Source organism: Lactuca virosa, chromosome 1 (assembly GCF_052849685.1).
Source record: "Lactuca virosa cultivar CGN04683 chromosome 1, Lactuca_virosa_CGN04683_v6, whole genome shotgun sequence".
Lineage (NCBI taxonomy): Eukaryota > Viridiplantae > Streptophyta > Magnoliopsida > Asterales > Asteraceae > Lactuca > Lactuca virosa.
The window spans coordinates 233143516-233153448 of NC_136426.1; the positions used below are offsets into that span (position 1 = coordinate 233143516).

General features: G+C 37.8%; 1 long non-coding RNA gene across 1 annotated transcript; it reads right to left on the minus strand.

Moving 5' to 3' along the window:
* Nucleotides 1–247: 247 nt before the first annotated feature.
* LOC145108927 (uncharacterized) lies at nt 248–1135 on the minus strand. Its single transcript, XR_013708648.1, has 2 exons — nt 927–1135; nt 248–853 (listed from the first exon to the last, which is right to left on the minus strand). It is a non-coding gene; the product is annotated as an uncharacterized LOC145108927 (long non-coding RNA).
* Nucleotides 1136–9933: the final 8798 nt, after the last annotated feature.

Below are 9933 nucleotides of genomic sequence, written 5' to 3' on the forward strand. Positions count from 1 at the left end.
AAATTAGGGTTTTCACATGAACGACGATTAGGGTTAAGTGTTCCTACTTAACTCATTTAGGACTTAATCCACTAAGGACTATTAAGTCTAATATTGCTTTAGGTTAATTTGCCAATGATTATTAATTATTATTTTAAGTTTAATAATTAATTCTCGTGTGTGTCCCAAACAATTCCCACAATTAGGGTTTTATGCTCTTAGGGTTTTCCAAACCCAAATTAGGGTTTCCAACCCAAATATTAGCCAATTTATCAATTTGTTGGGCTTTTAGGTCATTTAGGGATTTATTTGGCCTATTAGACCCACAAACCAAACAAGGCACACCGCCACCCTACACGGCGGCCGGTGGCGACAGGAGGCGGCAGCCACCACCTCATGGTGGTGGTGACGGATTTTCACTACTATTTCGTTTGGTTACAACTTATAATACAATTCAAATAACACACACACCTAACATACACAAAATCACACACACAGCCACCTTCCATGGTGGCTGGTGGCGACGGAACATGGCGGCAAGCGGCGGCCACCATGGCTGGCGGCCATGGTGGGTCTTTTCTTCAATCTCCGGCAGCAGCAACTCGCACATCACCCAATCACGAGCAACACAACTCGCATACCCATCCTATTTGCTCAGGAAAATGGATCCAACACCCACCCGCGGTGGGTGGCGACGACAGCAGCCCAAGAAACGGCAGCAGCAGCGGTGATTAGCCGCTGGGGAACGGAGGCGGAGAGATTGCAACGATTGGCAGCATAACAGCGGCGGTGGCGGGGTTTTATTTTTGACGGTCACAGCAGCGGCAGAAGTAGCAACGACCGGTGGCAGCGGCGGCTTCTTTCGGTTCTGGTCCTGCAAAACACGTCCACACACACCACGTCACTGGAACACGAACCTACTCATTGATCTAAACCAAACCACACACCTATATCAGCCACTCCATGGTGGCAGGCGGCGACTAGCAGCAGGCACGAGCACTCCGGTCTCGACTGACGCTATGTTGTCTCACGGTCTCGTCTGCGTCGATATCACCGGCGGCAAGTTTCGTCTGGTCTTGGATGATCGGAAAGACAAGGAGGGGTGGTGGCGGCTGGAGGGCAAGACGATAAGGTGGCGGCTGCAGGTTATTTAGGGTTAGGGTTTTGTGTTTGTTAGCAACAGATGGAGGGGAACGGGTTTTAAGTCCCGTGTTCATATTTCAAACAAAATCCCATACTTACATTTCCAGTCCCTCCTCCTTTATTCTTTTCAATTCAAATCCCAAAATTACCATTTGGCCCCTGACTCCATAAAATCCTTTCAATATAAGTCCAACAGTTACCCATTACACCCTGCCTTCTAAAATCTTTACAAAATAAGCCCCGAACTTACACTTTAACCCCTGGAGTTCAAATCTTGTCATTTGACTTCCCGAAACCAACACCCCACTAATTATTATTTAATTTCTGAGCTCTAACAATATAAAATAATAATAATTACTTCCCGGGGTTCCTGATTTATTATTTAATTAATCTCTTTAAAATGGGATGTTACAATTCATTTATGTTCGTTGTACTTAATATAAATTGTATCAAATTTGATTGTTGTAATCTTATGTATGTGTATGCTAATTTTGATTCATGAGGCCTTATATCCCTGGAACATTTCACAACTCATTAACTTTTTGAGCCGGTGGTTTTTATAGATAACGCTATTAGGAAGTGACAACTCCTCACTCACCCTATTGTGGGGTGGTTATTACCATGTTCTATCTATGTTAGAGATAAACATAAATCTTGATAGGGCATATTAAGTCATAAGTTTGGTTGTAAACTCATTTTTTGAACATTACACACATACAATCTTAATTACACATTTTAGCAACGAACTTCTATTTATGGAAACTTTTATCAATAATCGGATTTTTGACTTAAAAATCTTTTATTTTGTAAACCTGTGAACTCACCAACTATTTCAATAGTTCGCCTCTCATTTTACATGTTTTTTCAATAATCGTCTAGTAAGTGGCACCTAGAGACATATCACTTGTAGAAGCATTACACGTGTTTTGTTTTTCGAATCCATTGTAACTTCATTAAAATTTGTTCAAAACTTACTGTAACTTATAAGAATGAGACCCTTTGTATTGTCGTACCCCGTGTTTCTGCTTTAGCGGGGTGTGACAGAAAATGGTATTAAAACCAAAGATTATAGAGAATACCACTTTTCCTTTGGAGAACCCAAACTATAGCCAAATAATTCAAAATAAATTTCAAAATACATAACATATTACTGGTATAACTAAGTCGAGTAGGCAGTATTGGACCTTAATTAGGTATAGCTTGGCCACCTATGCTTAATCAAGGAAAAATTAATGCGATACTAGAAATGGTTATAGTAGAATTATGCTCATAATGATTTTTAACTTAAAGCAAAAAAAATCAGTGTGTGTATAGGCATTGCATATTATAGACATCCATCTTTGTACAGTTAGAAACTAAGTACACTTTTATCACAATATATTTATTTAGAAATATTTGCATCCAATATCAAATGTTAGGCTGACTAGTCAGGTTATGTCACTAGTCACTCTAGGAAAAAGCCTCCTAGTATAGCTGATGAGGATTCCTCGATAGATATTAATTTTGGACCTAAGGTTAGCAGTTAGAGAGCCACTAGCGATAATCCTAAGTCGACACTAATATCATTTTTACCTCAATACCTCTTTATCGTCTGCGTACTAGAGTTACTACTTGGAAGAGCGTTTTGATACCGAATAAGGTTGTGATTAGAGCATCGGATTAAGAAACGTATAAGTCCCCACGTCTAATGCAGTCCAATTGGCTCATATCTGTGTTAAGAACAACATAACTCTTCTTGGGCTTCTTTTCGAAAGCATACATATGATTATATGCAACTTTCGACTCTATTGTTTCATAGTTGTAATGCTTCGAAGGATCACCTTTGTTCATCCCAGGTGGATCATTGGCACGAAGTCTCATGATACTTTGAACAATTCGAAGCTTTTCAATCTCAGCCTCTGCTTCAGCTTTCTTTTCTTCCTTTGACTTTTCGATCAACACTGTTTTGCCTTTGTCTTTTACAGACGGATTATCAACCATTTCCTTCGGCTTCGAACTGCTGCTACCTTCCCCAATCACAATTCCTTTGGAAATTGACTTCGTTGATATTGGCATTGTTGTCACAACAGTCGAGATTACAGGCTCAGCAGTTGACACAAATTGTTTTGTTGTTGAACTCTTTGAAGAAAACAATTTCCCAACAACCTTTGCATCTGCATGCAAACCTTCCCCGCTAGCCTTCGTACCACCAACATCCTTTTCTCCCCCTTGCACCCCTGTGAAAACAGGTGGGGCGTTCTTCGGAAGAAGGCTAGAAATATGAGAAAGTGGAGCAAGTTGTTTTTGCAAGATCACTTCCAAATGAACGAACTTTTGAGACAAAAAGTCCGGAGTGATCAATGGAGATGAAACTGATTTAATAGTTATATCTTTAAGCTCCTTCAGCGAATTGAGCACTTCTTCAAAGCTTTGAGTTTTCGTGGTCGACAATTGAGAAAGTTGAGGACGCAAATCTTCGTACAGCTTGACATATTTGGTAACAGGATCATAAATAATGTCAATTTTCTGATTTATCGAAGCATAATCACGTTGTACGATGGAGATTTCTTTTTGCATATCCTGTCGAAGTTCTTGGATTTGCAGATTTACATCTTCCCTCACCTTCTTCATATCTTGAACGAATAGTACATGTCGTTCTTTCATCAAATGTTTAAACTCTTTCACTTCCCCTCTGAACATCGAATTAAGAGAATTAACCCTTAATTCATCATTTTGATCATTTAGATCAATATTTTCCAATAGACGAACCTCTGAATCTCTGATCATTCCAGAGACTTTACTCACCACCTTCCCTTCTTATGTTTGCAGCATCTTATCAACTTCCAGATGAGATACAGACGAATTACTCCCCAAATCCGCTTGAGATTGAAGAATAGAATTCAACTTCTGGTTAAGAATCTTGAACTGTTTCATCGTCATTAACATATGATCAGGGAAATGATCTTCTTCATCATCAAACTATAAGTCTTCAAAAGCACCTCCAAAACCTTCATTGTCAGTATCAGCTTCAACAACAGGTGAAGGTTGAACAGGCGAATCAACCTTTGGTGAAACAGTAGATTGAGATGGAAAAAGAGTAGTAAAAGGTTGATGAAGAATGGTTTCAAAAGTTGGGGAATTGGTAGTATTGGGAAGAATAAAAGGTGGTAAAGACACGAAAGTGTCTCGTTGTGAAGAAACAGGAATACCTTGAGTATTAGACTCAATCTCTTTGTTCGACTCTCCCTCACCCATGTTGACATTGACATCTGTATTAGATACGTGTGAAACAATGCCTAAAGTTCGAACCTCCTCAACATGTGATTCAGTTAACGAAACTTCGGGTGGTATGACTATTGTCTTCTCAGAAGTAGATACTGATTGTGAAACAACGGGTTTTGGTGTATCAGGAACAATTTCTTCTTCAGTAGATTCCTCTTGAATAACCAACTTTCTTTTTCTTTTCTTCTTCTTCGAAATTCGTTTGGCCACGTCTTCAGCTCTACGTTTCTTGGACTGAGGCGAAACTGGAGCTGGAACCTCTCGAAAAATAACTCCTTGATGAGAAAGTTGTGGTTTACGAACATTGGAAGGAGAAGATTTCGATCCACCACTGGAACCCCTAGACCTTTTCTTCAATCGACGAAAAACACCAGATTTGGAAGGAAGTTTCTCAGCCACCACAGTATCATCAACAGGTTCCACTGGTTTGATGATATCAGTCGAAACAAGTACTTCAGTTGTCTCAAGCTTTTTCGGAGACTTCGTAGATTCGTGCACAATCTTTTCAGGAGACTTCTTGGATTCGTGCACTACCTTTTCTGGTGTAGTCTTTGCTTCCTTTTTCGAACGTTTAGACTTCTTTGAAGGACCAGCTTCTTCTTTCGACAATAGCCTTCCAGTTTCAACATCTGGATTGATAGTTGTCAAGTATGCAACCAACACCGAATTTGTTGGCTTGACCCTCTTTAACATTGCATCAGGAATCCGAGCAATGTGAGTAAAAACTTCCATATCATCCGAAACTTCTTTGGGAAAGTGATACTTCAGAAATTCGGCCCTTTCTTCATCAGCAGGAACAACAATTCCTTCCTTATCATAGAAATAACCAAGTATTAAGCTCCAATACCTAGCACACGAAATGCCTTGAACCATATTCGTGTTTTCGACACTCTTTTGGAATTCCTTCCACAATTGAGTAGAATAATCAACAGAGATTTCATAGTATAATCCGGCCACCATCGCATAAACCTCCATGCGACCTTTGTCTAAACCCACACTTCGACCTGTCAAGCATCGAAGAAAGATTCCAAATAAGAAATTCCAGACAGTTGGAAAAGCTGACTTCTTGAAATAACTAATCTTCGTGAGTGGAGGTTGATGACCCATCTCGTTGAACATATGAATGACTTGAGCATACGAGAGATCAGTAACAATTGGAGAACTGGGAATATCTAGTATCTGAAAAAAGATTTTCTTGGACAGTCTGATCTTCTTTTCAATCACCAGTTGAAAGGTGATGATATCCATGGCTTTGCTGTAAGTAGCAGTGGATCCGGCATGAGAAAGCCATGAAAAAGGAACTGCGAATGAATTGAACATTGCCTTGGAAAGAACTGAACTCTTCAATGCGATAATGAGCATCTTCAATTGCTCTGGATACAGAGATACATCCCCTTCAACCTGATAGTTGGTGCTTTGAATCTTCATGATTGGTTGAGAAGTGATGTCTTCAGTTGTGCGAGAAGTAGAATCAACACCAGCCATGATTAGGGTTTGGAAGCTTTTGAGAACAGAGAGAATTTTGGGATCAGATTTCTTTTGTGAGCGTAAAAAGATAAATAATCCGCAAATACCCTTTTTATATGTAATCCTTAATTTGAATTGAACGCGGGATACGCATTGATTGAAATCTGACGTGGCACCTTAAAAGTCGCACCAGTCTGTCAATAAAGTTGTCATGCATCAAAAAGTAACTGTCACATCTCCTTGAAACCAGGAAACGTCGCCTTACACAGTCTGTCCGTGTCTCGTCAAGGAATAGTAACCGTCAGCAACCTTCGGATGGAGGGTAAGCTCTTTCGTCTTTGGGTTTAGAGACGAAGTCATTTGCTAGACTTTTGAAATCATCAGCCTGAGTTGGTAGTACTCAGAACCTCAAGGATTTCGTGTGTGCTCTGTGCCAAAGAAAAGATAAGAAACAAATTAACGAAAATTTGGATCTGTGATGTCAAAAAGTTTTGACACAAAAGCAGAGAAACCCCGGGCAAAGGTTACTTCATTAATCATCAAGAGAGATAATCAACTGCTTGTGTATGTTCCTGTGAATTACAATCGAATACTTATAGAAAAGTATCGAAGGGCTTCATTTGTTAAGCTTATTGGGTAGGCTATAATTTCGTTACATATCAACCTAAACATAAGGTGAATAATTGTAACCGAAATTACTTGTTTGACCAGTGTAGTCAGTGACAAGTATGCTTTGAAATATTTTGAGATTGACCGTGAAAGCAATTGAAACACATATGAAAATCATATTCATAAACAAATATTTGTTCTGGATCCTGTTGGGTGACAAACATCGTGGGTTTCGACAGTTTGATCAAGATCATGCATAAGAAAAGAATATGACTTTGAGTTTCGAAAAATGGTACTGAAACAAATGTTTCGTTAAATCTGAAACATAGTTCCCCGTCAATTCCTGATTAAGAGAAAAAGATGGGTTTCACTTACATCACGGTCTCATGACGTCAGATAATAAACACAGACGTTTGATATGCCTAAGTCATGACTGGTTTGATCAATGACCTCTCAGACATATGTCATTGTGTGTGAAAAGTGTAAGAACTTTTGTGATGAAAAAAATTGGTTTTGAGAAACGAATTGTACCTCTGTTATATTCGGACAAAATAGATAACTCTTAACTCATATGAGAAGAGTAAGGTAGCTCAATCGACTAATGTGAATATAAGCCTGACTTGGGAAGAAATTTTCGTATGAAAGATTTCATTAAGGCTTTCATAAACACACATTGAGTCTTCAGAGGCTTGGGTCAACATGCTGCAACATGCTTCTAGGGACGATCTAACTAGTACATAGTTGTCGAAAATGTACCTTCCCAAATTGATGCAAGCATGACCCTTGAAAAATATTCGTATAATCTGCGCAGAGAAAAAGAAACAAACAGAGTAACAAAAATCTTTTTGAGTTTTTGTAAAGTTTTCGAAAAATGAAACAACTAACAAAAGAAAATCTTTTTGGTATTTTGTATTTTTCGAAAAGAGAATTAAAAATAAAATCTTTTTGGAGTTTTTGATTTTTCGTAAAGATAACAACAAGCAAAAATAAAATCTTTTTAGAGTTTTTGATTTTTTGAAAAGAAAACAACAAACAAAAGTAAAATCTTTTTGGAATTTTTGATTTTTTGAAAAGAAAACTAAGATACAAACTTACGAGAATTTTTTTTTACAAATAAACGAAAATTTGTAAACAAACTTCGATTCACCATTCTTACGAAAATGTTGACAATTCTAACGAAAATTTTGTACCACACAATCAACATGCAAATTGTCGAATTTGAAGCATGTCGAAGCGTTAACTATGAACAGTAACCGCTGAATGACATCGTATTGCCTCTGAATCGACACATTTGTATAACACACCTTTGCTATACATTCGAAATCCGTCCTGGAACTAAACTCGTTTCAATCATTCCCAAACCTGCCAAAATTCGAACAAATGATTTTTCATCTAAAGCTTTTGTAAAAATATCAGCAAGCTGATCAGTTGTTTTTACAAAATGAACTTCAATGTTTCCATCTTCCACATGATCTTTGATAAAATGATAACGAAAAGAAATGTGTTTTGTTTTCGAATGTTGTACTGGATTGTGAAAAATGCGTGTAGCACTTTGAGAATCACAGTACAATGAGATCTTTTTCATATTTACAGCATAATCTCTCAACTGACTTTGAATCCAAATAATTTGAGATGTACAAGCAGCAGCTGCAACATATTCGGCTTCACCAGTAGAAATCGAAACATACGTTTGCTTTTTCGACTGCCAACTAACCAACTTTCCATCCAACAATTGACAACCTCCACTTGTACTTTTTCGATCCAATATACACACTCCTAGATCTGCGTCTGAAAATGCCTGAATGAAGAATCCTGTTTTTGAAGGATACCACAATCCTAACGAAATTGTTCCCTTGAGATAACGAAAGATATTCTTCACAGCTGTTAAATGTGGTTCTCGAGGATTTGTTTGATACCTAGCACAATTACATACAGAAAACATGATATCAGGTCTACTTGCAGTAAAATAAAGCAATGAACCTATCATGCTCCTGTATAAAGTAAGATCAACTGCAGGCGATTCTAACGAAGGTGTGAGCCTTGTGACAACAGCCATTGGAACTCTTAACTTCGTGCTATTTGTTGATCCAATTTTTTCGAGCAAATTCCTTGTATATTTCTCTTGATTGATGAAAATGCCTTCTCTATTTTGACAAATATTTAGGCCAAGAAAATTATTGATTTTCCCCATCATGCTCATTTCAAATTGGCTTTTCATCAAATTTTCGAATTCACTAGACAAAGCAGGGTCAGTAGAGCCAAAAATAGTATCATCAACATAAATTTGAAAAAGCATCAGATGACACCCAACTTTCTTTCGAAATAATGTGGGGTCAACTGATCCTTGCATAAATCTCGACTGTTTTAAGAAACTGGTAAGAGTTGCATACCATGCTCTTGGTGCTTGTTTTAACCCATATACTGCTTTATCTAAAACATATACATAATCAGGATGCTTTTCATTTACGAAACCTGGAGGTTGTTCTACATAAACAGTTTCTTCGAGTTCACCATTGAGAAAAGCACATTTAACATCCATTTGATAGACATCAAAATCCTTATGAGCTGCATATGCTAAGAATATTCGAACAGCCTCAAGTCTTGCAACAGGGGAAAAAGTTTCTTCATAATCAATTCCTTCTTGTTGCGAATATCCTTTTACAACTAATCGCGCTTTATTTCGTACAATATTTCCATCTTTTTCGGTTTTGTTTATGAAAATCCATTTTAACCCGACAATCGAAACATTTTCAGGTTTAGGAATTAATCTCCAAACCTTGTTTCTTTCAAATTCAGCCAGTTCAGATTGCATTGCAACAACCCAATCTGAGTGTTCCATTGCCATCTTAACTGTCTTTGGTTCAATTTTAGATATGATAACATTGAACATGCAAAATTCTTGATGAGTATTTAATACCTCATTCTTCGCACGAATCTGAGCTCTTGTTAACACTCCATCTTGAGGATTTCCAATTATTTGATCCATTGGATGAGTCTGTGTCCACTTCTCTAATGGTGGATAAGCTGCATCAAATTCCAAAGGTGTATCTTCGTACATCTCTTCATTTTCAGATCCTACAATAGAAACATTATCATTTAGATCATGAAAATCATCATTTTGATTAAAATCTATGGTTTCATTTTCTTCCTCAACACGATTATCATTTAGATGCTCCCCCTCAACTATATGCTCCCCATCAACAACATCATTCATTCTCCCATTCTCCCCCTCGAAATAATGCCCCCCCTCAACCAGAGTATTCGAATCCAAGTGCTCCCCCTCCACTGGATTATTAAGCATACTTTCGCCATGTTCAATAGAATTCGTTGTTGAATTAACATCTTCCATGTTTTGAGAAATTTCCAAATCATCATCGTGCTTCGAAGATTCAGAGTGACGATTATCATTTGCATGAACTTCAACATCCACAGCCCTGTCAGGAATACCAAAAATTAAATCATAATCAAAATCAG